This window comes from Eriocheir sinensis, chromosome 3 (assembly GCF_024679095.1).
Source record: "Eriocheir sinensis breed Jianghai 21 chromosome 3, ASM2467909v1, whole genome shotgun sequence".
Lineage (NCBI taxonomy): Eukaryota > Metazoa > Arthropoda > Malacostraca > Decapoda > Varunidae > Eriocheir > Eriocheir sinensis.
The window spans coordinates 28,250,177-28,267,671 of record NC_066511.1 but is presented as its reverse complement, the minus strand read 5'-3'; the positions used below and the strand labels follow the sequence as shown (position 1 = coordinate 28,267,671).

The 17,495-nt window shown below is 42.4% G+C and overlaps 1 protein-coding gene across 2 annotated transcripts in view; it reads left to right on the top strand.

Moving 5' to 3' along the window:
* The window catches only part of LOC127007473 (histone-lysine N-methyltransferase 2B-like), an 86,871-nt gene that overhangs the window by 34,128 nt on the left and 35,248 nt on the right, over nt 1-17,495 (top strand). Inside the window, exon 2 of one of the 2 annotated variants that reach the window (XM_050878546.1) lies at nt 8,076-8,958. The exons of the other annotated variant lie outside the window; for it this stretch is intronic. The gene's annotated coding sequence lies outside the window, so the exon portion shown is untranslated. The remainder of the gene's footprint in view (nt 1-8,075; nt 8,959-17,495) is intronic. 2 annotated transcript variants of the gene reach the window in all.

Genomic DNA, 17,495 nt, shown 5'->3' with positions numbered 1-17,495 from the left:
TGGGTGATCTTAATTATTATTATTATTATTATTATTATTATCATTATTATTATTATTATTTTTTTTATTATTATTATTATTATTATTATTATTATTATTATTATTATTATTATTATTATTATTATTATTATTATTATTATTATTATTATTATTGTTATTGGTCGTGCATATTGATTTTCTTCAAATCATTGGTTCTTTTAAGGCTGAAAATATCTTCAATCCACACCACAGGGACACAAACACACATATACCAAAAAAAACAAAACCTCTCTCTCTCTCTCTCTCTCTCTCTCTCTCTCTCTCTCTCTCTCTCTCTCTCTCTCTCTCTCTCTCTCTCTCTCTCTCTCTCTCTCTCTCTCTCTCTCTCTCTCTCTCTCTCTCTCTCTCTCTCTCTGTGAATTCCCTTCCTAATTTTATCCATCTTTCATATTCATCTTCACTTTAATTTTTCTCTTTCTCCTCACATCTCCCTCTTTCTCCTTCTTCATCTTTCCTTTCTCTACCCTCTCTCACTTATACAATCACTCATTCGCTCATTGCCCCCCCCCTCTCTCTCTCCCTCTCTCTCTCTCTCTCTCTCTCTCTCTCTCTCTCTCTCTCTCTCTCTCTCTCTCTCTCTCTCTCTCTCTCTCTCTCTCTCTCTCTCTCTCTCTCTCTCTCTGTTCCCTTATTGCCCTGCTTTTGTGTGTGCCTTTTTTTACGGGCGAGGTACAAGTTGAGCATAAGAATTTGATGAGGTATACTGGCAGGCTTTGTTAGTCGTTCCACCTAGTCCTCTCAATACAAGGGCTTCTGGGGTTACACACACGCGCGCGCACACACACACACACACACACACACACACACACACAGAGTAGACGTAGCAATGGGTTTAAAGTTGGATACGTTCAGATTTAACAAAGACACAGGCAAGAATCGGATGAGTACAGTCGTGGCAGCCATGTTGTGAGTGCCATTATGATAGAGAAGTTAGATAAATTTATGGATAGTGGGATCAGGTGGGATTAGGTTTACGTGGGCAACAATATAGCAGCATACCGGCCTCTTGCAGACTCCTGATGTTTTTGTGTTGTTATGTAATTGTTTATCATTGCATAGGCTTCAAGGCAGTTTTGTGTGTGTGTGTGTGTGTGTGTGTGTGTGTGTGTGTGTGTGTGTGTGTGTGTGTGTGTGTGTGAGAGAGAGAGAGAGAGAGAGAGAGAGAGAGAGAGAGAGAGAGAGAGAGAGAGAGAGTTGTCTTAAGCTGCCGTATATTTTTTTGTCATGTTTGTAAGACAGTTGTTGTCCTTTCCTCTTTTTGTTTCGATTGACTCGAGAAATATGGGAGCGTTATTCCTTTGTTGCTCTCTCTCTCTCTCTCTCTCTCTCTCTCTCTCTCTCTCTCTCTCTCTCTCTCTCTCTCTCTCTCTCTCTCTCTCTCTCTCTCTGTGTGTGTGTGTGTGTGTGTTTCTCTTTTTCTGTCTCTCCTTCCTTCCGTGACGTAGAGAGAAATTTGATATGGAAATGTTGGTGCTCAGTGCTCAGGCGTTGGACGAGCAAGCAAGAAAATTAAAAAAAGACCGCTGGTAAAGCTACAAATTTGCATGTTTAGAGTAGCACCCACACTCTCTCTCTCTCTCTCTCTCTCTCTCTCTCTCTCTCTCTCTCTCTCTCTCTCTCTCTCTCTCTCTCTCTCTCTCTCTCTCTCTCTCTCTCTCTCTCTCTCTCTCTCTCTCTCTCTCTCTCTCTCTCTCTCTCTCTCTCTCTCTCTCTCTCTCTCTCTCTCTCTCTCTCTCTCTCTCTCTCTCTCTCTCTCTCTATCTCTCTCTCTCTCTCTCTCTCTCTCTCTCTCTCTCTCTCTCTCTCTCTCTCTCTCTCTCTCTCTCTCTCTCTCTCTCTCTCTCTCTCTCTCTCTTCTTTTTCTCCCTGTGTGTGTGTGTGTGTGTGTGTGTGTGTGTGTGTGTGTGTGTGTGTGTGTGTGTGTGTGTTTGCTTTTCTATTATCCTCAATGATTCATTTTCTTTATTACTCCCTCAACGTTTTCTGTTTTTTTTTTTTTTTTAGTGAGAGTATTATATTGTTTGTACTGCACTCTTATTTTCCTTTTTATTTCATCCATTTATAGAAAGTGTTTTAAGTTTATTTTTTAACCTGAACTATTTTTATTTTCGTATATGCGCGCCAGTCTTTTCTGCTCCTTTCTTTTTGTTTTTATTGTAACACGTCAGTTCATTTATTAAAATGCAGAAGTGAACATATGAAACTCTCTCTCTCTCTCTCTCTCTCTCTCTCTCTCTCTCTCTCTCTCTCTCTCTCTCTCTCTCTCTCTCTCTCTCTCTCTCTCTCTCTGTGTGTGTGTGTGTGTGTGTGTGTGTGTGTGTGTGTGTGTGTGTGTGTGTGTGTGTGTGTGTGTGTGTGTGTGTGTTTGCTTTTCTATTATCCTCAATGATTCATTTTCTTTATTACTCCCTCAACGTTTTCTGTTTTTTTTTTTTTTTAGTGAGAGTATTATATCGTTTGTACTGTACTCTTATTTTCCTTTTTATTTCATCCATTTATAGAAAGTGTTTTAAGTTTATTTTTTAACCTGAACTATTTTTATTTTCGTATATGCGCGCCAGTCTTTTCTGCTCCTTTCTTTTTGTTTTTATTGTAACACGTCAGTTCATTTATTAAAATGCAGAAGTGAACATATGAAACTCTCTCTCTCTCTCTCTCTCTCTCTCTCTCTCTCTCTCTCTCTCTCTCTCTCTCTCTCTCTCTCTCTCTCTCTCTCTCTCTCTCTCTCTCTCTCTCTCTCTCTCTCTCTCTCTCTCTCTCTCTCTCTCTATCTCTCTCTCTCTCTCTCTCTCTCTCTCTCTCTCTCTCTCTCTCTCTCTCTCTCTCTCTCTCTCTCTCTCTCTCTCTCTCTCTCTCTCTCTCTCTCTCTCTCTCTTTGGGTTTAGTATATATTTGAATGTATATGGTTTCAGCTTTATTATCATTTTTATCTGTTTAAGCTCCTAAGCAGGTTTGTAGGTATGTGAGAACACGTGCGTGGTATTTATTCTCAGGTGATATATTTGATAGAAAAGGTTGTTTAGCAGATTTTTCACTTTGAAACATATAAAAGACAGGACTAAGAGGAAGGAAACTAAAGGAAGACGTCAGCTCCGACAGTTGGAGTACATCTTAATAAGGTTTCCGGGAGAGAAATAAAAATGAAAAGTGTATAAAAGTGGTCTGACGAGAAAGTGTTGGAAAGCGAAGGAGGAGGAAGAAAGAGACAAAGGAAATGTATATATACTTCATGAACTAGAGCACACCAGAATTAAGTCTTGCTGCAGAACATATAATGTAATATATATTAAAAAAAAAAAAAATTTGGTTAAGGAAGGGGGAAATAAATGGTGCAGGAAAATCAAATGCGAACAAAATATATTTCTTCAATACGCCAGACCCGAGGAAGAGGTCATGGTCAGATTGGTCAGAGGAAACACTCACAAAGCCACTCATTCACTCTCTTCCATTCACGCTGGGGTTGTAGTCGTCAGTGGCAGGGTGCAGGGGAGGGCAGGGTGTCCGCAGGGAGAGGGCTCATTGTGTTTTTCTGCTGAGACTGATTTACGAGCGAAGTGAAGGAGGCGTCGAGTGGTGGATGGCGTCGAGTGCAGTCGGTCGGCAGTCTCGTTCTGTCCTGAGATGTGTAAAAGCGACGGATTATTATTTGAACAACGGATGAGTCAGGTAACCAATATTCAAAGAGCCTTTTACTTCTCTGATTTTCGTTTTTGAAGCCCTCTTCCTCCTCCTCTTATTCCTACTTCTTCACCTTTTTACATTTTCTACTTTTACTCCTCTCTCTCCTCTTAGTGCTCTTCGTCAGCCTCCTCTTCCTTCTCCTTTTACTCGTTCCCGTCCTCCTCCTCCTCGTCTTCCTCTTCTTTCTTTTCTAACAGCTCCCTCCCCGATGACTCCTTCTCCCTGTCTTGGTTTTCGTACGTGCAGTGTTTGTACAGCTTCGATGTGTTAAGAAAAGCTAAAACTTGCACATTTGCGGGAGTGTATATAATTGATGACTACCTGTAGTTTATCTAGTATGCCTTTTTACAGGGACTTGTTCAGTATATTAATTAAATGGCTTTTAAAATTAACACTGAACAATTAATGAGTGTTTTGGGCCAAGCACTCAGAACACACACACACACACACACACACACACACACACACACACACACACACACACACACACACACACACACACACACACACACACACACACACACACACACACACACACACACACACTTTTATATTGTATCAATTCAAGAGATAGTAAAGACTGTATTTGTGTTCGCAAAATCGGTTTTTTTTCCCATGTATTGTGTGTGTGTGTGTGTGCGCACATGTGCTGTCCCCAGGCGTGTGTGTGTGTGTGTGTGTGTGTGTGTGTGTGTGTGTGTGTGTGTGTGTGTGCGTCAATTAATAGCGTATTACTAAGAAATGAGAAAGCAGATGCCACTTGTTTTTCCGTTGCGAGGCACTGAACACTAATGATTCCAGCCCGTAATTGGTACATTGATTATCCGAAGTCGCGGATTAATGTGGCGTTTTTTCTTCGCATTTCCGTGTATTTCGTTATTTCCATATTATGTGCAATTAGTGTTTTTCACTTGGCTGAGTTTTGAATGTTTGTAAGGGAGGAGACGGTGGTGTATTTTATTTAATTTTTCGTTTTTATCTTTTCTTACATTGATATGGAAAGACTGATATGTGTGATGGAACAGCTGTAGTTGGGTGTTAATGACAGATAAAGAAAACAGTTGCTACAAGCGTGTCTTTTCATTAGTGTTCATTAACAATTAACCTCTTGAAAATCGTGGTTGCATATACATATCTACCTGTTTTTAGAGTATGGTAGGGAAGGTTAATTCCTGAGTTATATATGAAGATAAAGGACAAAATAAGTGTTGACATAGAGGAACGTGTACGTAAATTATTCTCTTAGTAAGGGCTGAGCGTTTTCGGTTTTCGTGAGGCCATAAAGGGAAGGGGCTGTGCTGTAATGAGGAAGCAGTAGGCAGTGTATAATGCTTAGGTTTGTGGGTTGAATAAAGGTAGGGTGGAGCTGGGCAGGAGTGAGATGAGGAGGTAAAATGGTGGCAGTATTTGAAGACCAGTAGGTGGAACTATCGATGAGTCTCGTTCAATCCACACACCCTCTTTATTCCTGACCCTGTAGCAAATGAAAGACAGCAAAATAAATAGATATAAGGTGATATGAATTATACTCCTGCAGCAAATATCTCATCCACTGACCTTGTAACATAAATTCGTAAAGAGAAGAATCAAAGTGGGTGTCTCTCCCCATTCTCTCATCGCCTGAATATTTGTGGTGCAATATCGCAACTGGGGGACCTTCGGGGAAAGTGGAGTCGGATGAACGGCCTCCCTATATATTTCCCGTTTTAACCACCTGTCCAAAGTCTGCGTTATGGCTTGCATCCCGGGAGGTAACCCCTTCCTATAAATCTTCCGTCACTGCTCTTGCTTTAGCGTCGTAGCGTGGAGGGAGCTAACTCTTAGATGACAAACGTTTCTCGCAAACAAATAAAAGACCCGGATAGTGAAGGAATACATCATGGATAGCTGTTACAAGAGCAAACTTACCAACCTTGAATTCAGAGGATCTAAAATGTGACTCCCAAGGGTTGTTAATAGTGTAATATCACGTTTCTTCCTGTGGTATTGCCGCTTCCCTTTGCCTTTAATCATTTCAACTCTGTAGTCTGAACGTTGGCAAAGGCGGGACGGGAATGGAAACGGATGTAATTGGTCGGTGAGCAGTAGCGTTGTCAATAATGAGTGACGGACGGGGGAGGCGCTGCTATCGACACTGTGAATAGCGGCCGCAGCTACACACGGGGGCTGGGTAATTGGTGTGGTAAATCCAGGAAAATGTCATTAAATGGTGGCTGCAGCGGACATGGCGGCGGCCGTTTGTTTGGTTTGTGGTGAGAGGAAGTGGGGAGGTGGGGCTGCGGGGAGGGGGGTCGGGGGTTCCTGTGTTGTATTGTGTTATGTAAGTTTTAGTGTGCCTGCCTTGTGTTTGGATATTGTCGTGCTGTGCTGTGCTGTGCTGTCATGGGTCCTGCTGTGCTCTGTTATCTGTTTTGGTGTTTCTGTGTGTGTGTGTGTGTGTGTGTGTGTGTGTGTGTGTGTGTGTGTGTGTGTGTGTGTGTGTGTGTGTGTGTGTGTGTATGAGTGTAGATATTGTTTCCCGCTCTGTTCAAAATGTAGAAGATAATGGTTGAGTGGTTAGATTGTAAGGAAAAGCTTTCATCTTCATCTCCTCCTTTCTCTTCCTCCTTATTGTTACTATTATTATTATTATTATTATTATTATTATTATTATTATTATTATTATTATTATTATTATTATTATTATTATTATTATTATTATTATTATTATTATTATTATTATTATTATCATTATTATTATCATTGTCATTGTTATTATTATTGTTGTTATTATAATCACCATCATCATCATCATCACCAGTATTGTTATTTCTATTTTATAACTTTAACTAAAACGTTTTCCATAGTCCCATAACTGCCAGGATCTCCATGTGCAATAACGGAGCACGCTCACTTCCTCGCTCGCTCTCCCTGAAGTAATTAATTTTATTCACACGGGAAATTCAGCTTCTGGCAAGTCCTGACTGTGGTCCAATTTCCACCGTGCCAAAGTCTGCCGCCAAGAGACAAATCCCATTACAACCCTTCCACTAACAATCGAAACCCCTGGTGGATGGCCAAAACTGTTTAAGACGGATAGTTTTACTTCTTGTACCATTCACGAGAGAGAGAGAGAGAGAGAGAGAGAGAGAGAGAGAGAGAGAGAGAGAGAGAGAGAGAGAGAGAGAGAGAGAGAGAGAGAGAGAGAGAGAGAGAGAGAGAGAGAGAGAGAGAGAGAGAGTTTGTGCGTCTGTGTGTGATGCGTATTTGTGATGCTTAGGGGCTCCTTCCTTCGTTTAGCGTCATTGGATCGGCTTTTATCTGAGGCATCCGAGACGAGAGGTTCTGAGAGCAAGAGAGTAAATGGCTTCCTGCTAGCAAAGCCTGAACATTGTGGCGGCAAATTGGGTCCCAGAGGAAGTGCCCCAATCGTTCTCCACTATGGTTGTCATGCCCTGATCGTAATGGTCGCTTTCGAATGCAATCATGTACCCAGACGTCCCTTCCCCTGCAATAAGTGGTGACATTAGTTAAGGACGTTTGGTGAAATGGAAGTGGATAGACGGCCTCCTCACACTCTTGCTACCTCACAATTTGCAGTCATTAGGTATTAATCAGGTGTTATTGCTTGCATCATGGGGAGATGACCCTCTCGTGTACGTCTTCGTCACAGCACTTGTCAGGGGAAACTCTTTTGGGGAGAAATAGCTCTTGGTGGAAGTATAAACATTTGGGGGGTGACAGAGCACTGAAAGGTATTTATTGGGTTGATATACGGTTCATCTTGCACCGATGTTGTTATTGTGAGTTTTAGCATGGAGGGCATTCACGTGTCAGCAGGCTAGATAAGTTTACGATAACTGTGTTGAGTTTTATTTATCCTAGGAAAATTTATGGGATCGACCTGAAGGATTTAATATGTTAGGGCACAGAAGGAAAGTTTATTATTTTATTTACAATCGTTTGTATTTCTTTTTGTCGTTTGCCATTGGACCCAATGTGATACATCGACACCTTTGTCATTTTGTGATAACCACCTCGTATCATGCCATGCCCTAAACCCCCTCCCAGTGGTGTACATGTTGCCTTCCTTCTTGTTGATATAGTGTGTTTGCCAATTCATAAGCACCGTTTTTATTAGTACTCGTGTCAGGGAAGATACAGCCAGTATAAAAGATGATTGTCTTATAGCATACACCATCTGTCTGCCTCAGGTCAGTTTTTCGGGGCAGTGTTTAGACCCTAACATGAGTACTACTTGGGGCTTATGAATTAGGAAGCGAGGGCATGCACCCGCCCCATCAGCAGTGTTGTGAAAGACTGTTACGCACGGTGCTAGCTGTTACGTGACCACTCGTTCCTCTCTTCCTTTCCAGAACGTATAGTGTTGTGACGCTGCATGTGTCTCAGTGGACGCAGAAATGTCGTACTCACAGCTCTCCTCCCTTGAAATAACAGACTCTGATTCCCAGGACATTGAAATGCCGGAATCGGACACAGTCGAGTACAGCGACCCGCCAGTGCTTGAAATAACCAGTCCTGAGGAGGAAAGTTTCGACCTGTCTGACCCTGAACTCTATGATCCCGAGCTGGAGTATTCGGAATCGGCAGACTTTTCGGCCGTCGAGTCCTTGCATTCGGAATTATCGGATCCTGAACTCTATGACTCCGAACTCGTCGACCTGGAGTTAATAGAGCAGGTGTCGGATTTGGATCTCGAGGACCCCGAAATTTCCCTCCCATCAACCCCCGAGGAGCAGCAACCCCCGCCCTGCCCCGCCCCTCCTCCCCGCCCTTATCGTTTGGTCACGCAGGTTTAAGGTGACGAGACAAGGCGCATTAAGCCCGTGTGGAGCCTCTTAACTGAAGAAGTGAGCTCCTTATTCAGAGCCTTGATGATGATGACTCCTCTGGTGGTAGCGCCATGGTGAAGAAAAAAGTTGAGTTAGTGTGCCAGGGAGTGTGAGTAGAAAAAAAAGAGGTGCTAGAAATGATGCTCCTGAATACAAGGATCTTGGAAGTGCTTTACCCCTGGCCTTTGAAGTTGATGTTTCATTAGGCAAATTAGCGTCAAATGTTGGCGTCAATTTGAGCGACTTATCTTGGTGATGCGGTGAACAGGCCACCAGGTGTGTGTGGATGAAGGTGCGCTAGTGCCACGTGACCCTGCTGATGCTGTGGCACTGTATATTATTTTTTTAAGTGATAGTACTGTCTGGTCACGACTACAGCTGAATGAGAGGCAGCCATGCAGTGTCAGTAAGTGAATAATCAACTGCAGTATTAGTTTATTCTTTATTTACATCATGCTTCAACAAATGACAATTACTCATATAACTTCGAGATTAGGAGCAAGTGTTCTCATTCCGTGTGCGTGCTTTTCGAGTCATTGCTGCAACAAGGACAGTATCGTATAGTTCCGCACAGTTACCGAGGCGGACCTTCGTAATGCTCGTCACGCTAAATAAATCAGTAAAGTTTAGCGATGACTCAGCCTGTGTGTCCCCGCGCCGCACATCACGCACACACGCAGCAGTGAACGCCGGGCTCATCCCACTGTTCTGTGACATTGACTAACTGGTAACTATATGTCCAGTTTACTTACCCTACAGACGCAATTTAATTTACACACACACACACACACACACACACACACACACACACACACACACACACACACACACACACACACACACACACTTACACTCACACACGCACATATTTAATGTTGAAACGCAAATGCCAACGCTCAATAAGATCAGAAGGAAAGCCAAAAAACTTCAGTCGTATTTTTGCAGATCACTTTCATAATACCTCGTGATATGACTTGTAATACCTGAGACTTATTGGATTGTGTGTCATGTTTGAAGCTTATAGAGGACGATCTACTCATAACGGCACACATAAGATTAAAAGAGCTCTCAGCTCAGGATCGTGCTCAGCTTTTGAATTGTTTTGCATTGGGTGGCTGCAAGTGATGAGAGACACGGGCACGTAAAAAATAAAATCCAGGAAAAAGTAATACTCAATAATTCATATATATCCTCTACTGCGTAAAATAGATGAGTTGAATTGGGTGGCTGCAAGTGATAAGAGACGTATATATCAGAAAAAAAATGCAGGACTAAAGAATACCTAATAGTAAATAGATCCATCCTCTACTGCTAAAAATACATGAGTGAAGGTATTGTATATCCAGGAGGAAATGCAGTTCAGACGACTCCGGCGGAGGTGGGGCATTAGCATTTCAACACAACAAATGGGTTTAAATAATCTCGGAATACCAACTTTGTCACAGATTAAATTATTTCTGCGGTAAATTTGTTTATATAATACAATACAAACAGTAGCACTCCGCCCGCATCAGTAATTCATCGAGTGTAGCGTTTTGCCGTTTGTCTACAGAAACACGGAATTGAGTCACTTTTTTACGTATATATTTTATTTTGAATCATAAGATATTTTGAGATGTCCTGAATCTTCCATGTTATTTATTTGCATTCAGTTGTTTTTACGCATTCTTTTTTTCCCTTCTTTCATTCGATCTCCGCCGCTATGTCCTATATAGTTCTGTGGATATACGGGTAGGAGTGTATATGTTTGCCAGTCTGATTAACTGTCTGTCGGCCTGCTTGTCTGTCTATGTATGTCTGTGTATCATACACTCTCTCTCTCTCTCTCTCTCTCTCTCTCTCTCTCTCTCTCTCTCTCTCTCTCTCTCTCTCTCTCTCTCTCTCTCTCTCTCTCTCTCTCTCTCTCGCAACCTAGAGTTAATTCGTGCACCCTTTGAATTGCCTCCATGTTAGTGACTTGAAGGGATATAGGTGTTACTGATTGCTGGGAAGAAGGGAAACAATGATATGTTACATAGATACAGAGAGAGAGAGAGAGAGAGAGAGAGTACTTAGACAAGGAAGACTAGAAGGATTCAGTATTCAAAATTAAGTCGTGTTCGTAACGCCTCTGTCACTATACCTGTGTGTGTGTGTGTGTGTGTGTGTGTGTGTTTATATATAGAGAGAAGGGTTGCCAGGAGATACCAGGTGGCGTGTAGTTATATCTTAGAAGCGTGTAGTTATATCTTATGCACCAGACGCATAATTTAAAAAGATATACAAATATGATTCACTCAGGTTTTCGTTCCTTGCTGCTCTTGATTATTACGACTTTTTTTTGTTTTATTCTATCATTTCTACCTTAATTTTGGGGCATGCTTCATATACCCATCTACGTTTCCACACACACGAAAGAAAAAAAGCCGGTGAAATAAATGATTTGTTCTCTTAAATTAAATTTGATTTCTGGAATTAATGCAATCATTCATTCTTAATTTCTCATGCATTTTCTTTATTCTCAACATTTTTTTTTACTTGTAAAGGAAAACATCGAAAACACTTATTATATTCTAAGTATTCCATTTATCCTCCTCCTCCTCTTCCTCCTCCTCCTCCTCCTCCTCCTCCTTCTCCTCCTCTTCCTCCTCCTCCTCCTTTACCTCATTCCTTTCGTTTTCTTCCCATGAACTCCACACCATGTCCTTGGTTATCCTCGTTCACCTTCACATCCGTGTTGCCTCGCCGTTGAGCTCGTAAACACCTTGGCCGTGACATTCTATCTCCTTGGCTTTCCTTACAATTTTTATTAGTTTCTCTAGAAATATCCCGACTTTCCCTTCGCAGCCTTTTCTTGGCTTATTTTTCTTTGGATTCCCTCAAACTTTACGCCACCACCTCTTTTCCGTTACAATTCGTTTCCCGTATTAATATAACTACCTCAAACTTTACGGCACCATCAGTTTCTCATAGCTGCTACTTTACTTTTCTTTGTGAGTTCCCATAAACTTCTTCACCACCTCTTCCTTCTTTCTTTTCCTATTCTCCTCCTCTGAAGAAGAAGAAGAAGAATATTTTCACTGATATTCCATCACGTGTTCTGCCTTTCTCTTTGTTAATGTCCCCGTGATTATCCTTACCTCTGATCTTTCCTTCTTACTGATCCCGGCTTCCCCACTCTTTTCCTGTCCCCGTGATCGCCCTTCTCCTGATTCTCTTCCTCCACCTACCTCATCTTCCTCACGCTGTTTCTTTGGGCCAGTCTTACAGTCCAGTACAGCACGTTTGTAAGCTCCCCAACCAAACACAAAACAGGAAAATTCCTTGTATAGCGGGTTTTTTTTTTTTTTTTTTTTTTTTTTTTACATCAGAGGAGTCAGTTCAAGGGCATAGAAAAAGGTAACAAATGTGAAAAAAAACACTGTACAAGGAATTTTCGTCTTGTTTTGTGTTTGGTTGGGGAGCTTACAAACGTGCTGTACTGGACTGTAAGACTGGCCCTTTGTCCCCTCCTCCTGGCTCCCCTCCTCTTTCCACCTAATTTTTCTCATCCCTTCCCTGATTTCCTTGTGGGTACTTTCCCTGGGTGGCGGATCAAGACGGATGGCCTCTTATGGGCAGGGCCGTGTAGGAGTCAGAGACAGATGGTAGGAAGCCTTTGTCCCCTGAGGAGGAGGAGGAGAAGGGGGACACTTGCCTTTTTTGTGCATATAATCTTGAATATACTTTGTCAGCTCATGAGTGCCTCTTTATTTTCAGTTGTAGTGGATATAAAACTTTGTAGACGTTTTTTGCGGGTTTGTTATGATTTACTAGCTTGTTCCTGTTAATAATTTAGTGACCTTTCTTCCATTCTTTTTCGGTGCTGGTTTTACGTCTTTTTCTTCGCTGCACCGCCTTTTTCTTGTTGCGGGAATTTATCTTCGTTTGGCGTCGCGTGGCGCGGGGCAGCGAGCGGCGCGGGACAGTAGGGAAGAGGAATGTAGCCGCCCGGATTATTGGGGCGGGACAACTTTGGGTTCACGAGGGTGATAAGCTCCCCACACAAGTTTATTTTTTTGTGACCGTGTTTGGGTGAGTGGGTGGAAACTTAAATTGTGTTGGCTTTTGTGTGTTGGTTTTTTAATGTGTTGGTTTTGTTTTATTGTGAATGTGTGGTGCTTCCTCGTAGGGTAAATGTATGTTGGATGATTATGACAGTGTGGTTTGCTAGTGGTGTGGAAACAGAAGTAATATATTTTGTGCGTCACCAACAGAGTGGGCGTGTGGATGTGTTCTTTGACGAGAAGCCCGGCGTGCGAAATCTGGCTCCGACACCGTAGAATTTACATATAAAGTAAAAAAATAAAATAAAATAAACTCAATGAAGAAGAGGAATTTTGGAGTCGTAGTCGGAGGTAATATCACACTCTACTTTGCTATAAAACTTCAAATTATTTACCTATTTATTTTGTTGGGTTGAAACCGATCGGCGAGGCCAAAATACTGGCAATAACATTCTCCTTACTCACCAGACGCTGCGCTCAAGATTTTTCTTTGGCGCATATTACCCCACCAACGCGCCAGGGAGGGACGATGTAGCCTTTTGTGTGTTGTGAAGCAGGTACTAACATACCCATTTAGGCGCTGCAATCCAGTGCACGACGGAAGCTCTGAAATTCTTATTTCTTTTTGGTGTTATTAGATAAACATCATGGACCTAAACCCTGGGAATTGGATCCATTTTTGTAACCTGTTTGTCGTAGATATGAAAATTAATGGCCATGTAGCTTTGAGGAGTCTTTTAAGGCCCATAGTGGCAGTAGGCAGGCACGCACGCGCACACACACACACACACACACACACACACACACACACACACACACACACACACACACACACACACACACACACACACACACACACACACATTCATTATCTTTAACTGACAAAACTTGTTACATATCGTTATATTTTTTTTCAAGCTTCCGTGTCGTCCTCTTATCCAGTTCAGCATTCTCCACCGTCCTTCCCTCCCTCTCTTCAAATTTATTAGTAGGAACGTCATCTAAATTTCCCGAAAAAAAGATGCAAAGCATATTACATTTCCTCCGCCGCCTCCGCTGTCTCCCTCCATTACCTTCTCTTCCAAGGTATTAAATTTTCATCCGACTTCACCTCAAGTAATCTCTCTCACTTTCCTCCTCTTTCCTTTCCTCCTTCCAGGCTGCTCCTCAGGTCGTATGTTTTCAACGATTTCTGTCTTAAAAATTGGGACTGATCCACTTTCTCTCCTCTGAGTTTATTTGTTTAATCTTTTATTTTATTATCAGCGATCTTCCTTGATGAATGATATTTATTTGCTCGTATCAGGCCGAAACCAGACTAATTTTATTTTTTATCAACTTGTCTTTCATTTATGTATGCATCCATTACATACACACACACACACACACACACACACACACACACACACACACACACACACACACACACACACACACACACACACACACACACACACACACACACATGCCCCTATCAGTTCTGCATGTCTGGTCTGCCAAAGTATGTTCACTTTTAATCTGACCGGCGGCCTCTTTCATTAAGCTTCCGACCGTTCTTGCATCACATCCCTCCCCCCTCCGCCACCCGCTCCTGTGCTCCCTTGGGTGCAGACATAATTACTTCGCCCGTATAAGCCTTTCGCTCCCATGCATACGTTTCAGCTCACTTTTTACTGGCCTTGACTGCAAATTCGGTCTTCGAGAAATATGACATCGAAATTTGTGAATCGTTCCTCGTTTCTCTCTCAATTTTTCCTTCACGAGTTAATTGTGATGAAAATAGATGGGCGAGGAGCGTGAAGATAATGAGAAGATGAGGAAGAGGATAGAAGTGTGGAGAATAACGAGGTGAGTAAAGGAGGAGAAAGAGGATGAACAGAAATATGACTATAGTAAATCATAAAAATATAAATAATGATAATAGTGGTAATGATTATATATATATATATATATATATATATATATATATATATATATATATATATATATATATATATATATATATATATATATATATATATATATATATATATATATATATATATATATATATATATATTTATTGCGCCTACGTGCGCAACGACATCACTTGCTCTCGTGCCCACGACCTTGACTCGTCAGAATTTTCCATCATCTGGCTAAGACTTCAGTGTCATTCTATTACTCAATACATCTGTTCTGTTTATCTCTCACCTAACTCTACTAACTATGTAAAATTCTTTGACTACTTGAACTCTAAAGTGGAGCACATCTTGACCCACTCTCCCTTCGCTGGATGGAGATTTCAATGTTCACCACTAGCTTTGGGTTTCATCCTCTTTCACTGACCAGCCTGGTGAACAAGCCTACAACTCTGTTCTCGTCAACGATCTAGAGCAGTTGGTTCAGCACCCTACACGTATTCCCGACCGTCTTGGAGACAGGCCCAACATACTAGACCTCATCCTTACCTCTAACCCTTCTTCTTACTCTGTCAAACTGTTCTCTCCGTTGGACTCCTCCGATCACTACCTTATATCTGTATCCTGACCTAGCGCCACCCTAGACCAGTGTTCCCAGGGGTCCGTGGAATATCGATTTCAGTCATTTTCCCAAAAACGTCATAAATTCTATTTTTGTAGCACCAAATGTTGTGGAAATTATGTAAGCAAAATATAAACATTTATTGTTTAAGAAACACTGCTCTAGACCCACCGAGGATGCGATGCTCCTGGCATTTTGCTTCCGCTCGGTGGGACGACCTGAGGACATACTTTTCTGATTCCTGTGGAATGATTACTGCTTCCAGGAGACAGACCCCTCTGTGTGTGCCCAGTGCATCACAGAGGTGATTGTCTCTGAAATGGAAGTGCACATTCCACGTACTTTTTCTACTCCTCATGCTAAAAAGCCTTGGTTTAATCACGCTTGTTCTCGTGCTATCAAAGATAGAGAGGCAGTTCACAAAAGGTACCAGAGCCTTCGCACTCCTGCTAACCATGATCTTTATATTTCTGCCCGGAATCGTGCCAAATCTATTCTGTGGTAACCAGGATTTCACACTAGTCCTTTGTCCCTGGGTAATGGGTACCTACCTACTAACCACAGACTCGTAGGCTAATGCGACGGAGCACGGGCATGGGCACCTTGGCCACCTGCTGCTATAGGGTATGCCCCTAACCTTACCGCAACTTATATTGGTTGTCGTTGTTTTAATGATAGTAGTAGGAGTTGTAGTAAGAACGTACTGAAACAGAAAAAAAAAGACAACGATACGATATAAAAAGTACAGAAAATATAAAAAAAGAAAAAAATGAAGGAGGAAGAGAAGAGGGATAAATTAGCAAATGAGACTTTCAGCATTATGTTGGTGTTTCCAATCCTCCTCCTCCTCCTCATTCTCTTCCGCGAGCTGATAATCCCCTTCAGATTTATTGCCAGAGTCGGAAAGGCGCAAATGAAGTATAATTTTCTTGAATGACTGATGTTGAAACCGGCCGTAGTGGTGTGGACGGTATTGTTAGTGTTCTTCTTGTTTTTTCCTTTTTAGGCAAAGGTTTTATTTTTCGCTTAGACCTAAAGCAAAACTTAATTATGTGAACTGCTCCTGCGCGCTCTCACAGAAAAAAACAAAACAAATACATAGGCATACACACATACAAACAACACACACACACACACACACACACACACACACACACACACACACACACACACACACACACACACACACACACACACACACACACACACACATGCCTCTCACTTTTATGGTCACGTGTAACTTATTTAATCTTTATCGCCTCGTGGGAGTCATTAGTTATTCATACTTTTCTCTACTTCATTTATACACTTTTTACCAAGTGGCGTTAGAGGATACGGAGAGCGGGGGGAGGAGGGAAAGAAGGGAGGGAGGGAGGACGGAAGGGAGACTGCCTTGAAGGGGCTTGGGTGTGTGGGTGAGTGTTTTGGGGTCCCGGGTGGGTGGCTTGGTGTGGTGAGGCAGAGTATCGCACCCTCGCCAGACATTACTCTTGTTTATGAGAGAAGCTTATTTGCACGGGGAATAAGTCTTCATTACCGGCGGCGGCTTGGCGGGGCGTCGAGATCCGTGAGCTATCGTACTTAGGTGCGCTTTGGCGAGGCGTGATGATAGGGTGCGCGGCGTGGCTTCTCTAGGTGAGGGTGGGCTGTGTTTCATGTGGTTTAGATTTTGCTCGGTTTGGTTCGGGATGTCGTGGTATGGTTATGTGTATTGTGGTGTGTGGGTGCATTTCTTTTCGTTTACTTTCTATTTTCTGTGTCTTTTTCCTCTCAGGGCACTTGAAAGCATCCCATCCACTGCCTAACTCATTTACTAACCAAGCCAGTCAGTCAGTTAGTCCTTTAGTCAGCCAGTCAGTCAGTCGGTCAGTCTGTCAGTCGTTGATACACCCACTCGGCCCTGCACATACCCAAAATTACTCACTAACTACCTAACTTACTCGCACAGGCACCAATTCACTAACTCTCTCACGCCTTTACTGTCTCCCCCCCCCTCCTTCACATACTTCGTCACTTACTCTCTATTTCCCTCCCTCTCCCTACTAACTCACACACTCACTTGCTCACTCACTCACTCACTCACTCTAGCATCACGTCTTGTAACATTCGTAAGACGGGGACGAAGACAGGCAAGGAAGGGGAGCGAGCGCTTGTGATATATTCTCTCCTTCTCGGTCTTGGCCGCGAAACGAACAAAATCCCTGGTAATGAATCACACACTCCCTTTCCAACGTCATTTTTACCTCATATCCCGACCCCCAATAGCGACCTGATTTCAAGCCAGGGATTTCTTCCACCCTCCGCCACCGAGGAAAAGGATTGGCCGTGATCCCTCCAAATGGGTATTGAGTAGATTTGTCTTGGTGCGAGGGATGGCGTTCTTGGTGTTGTGAGA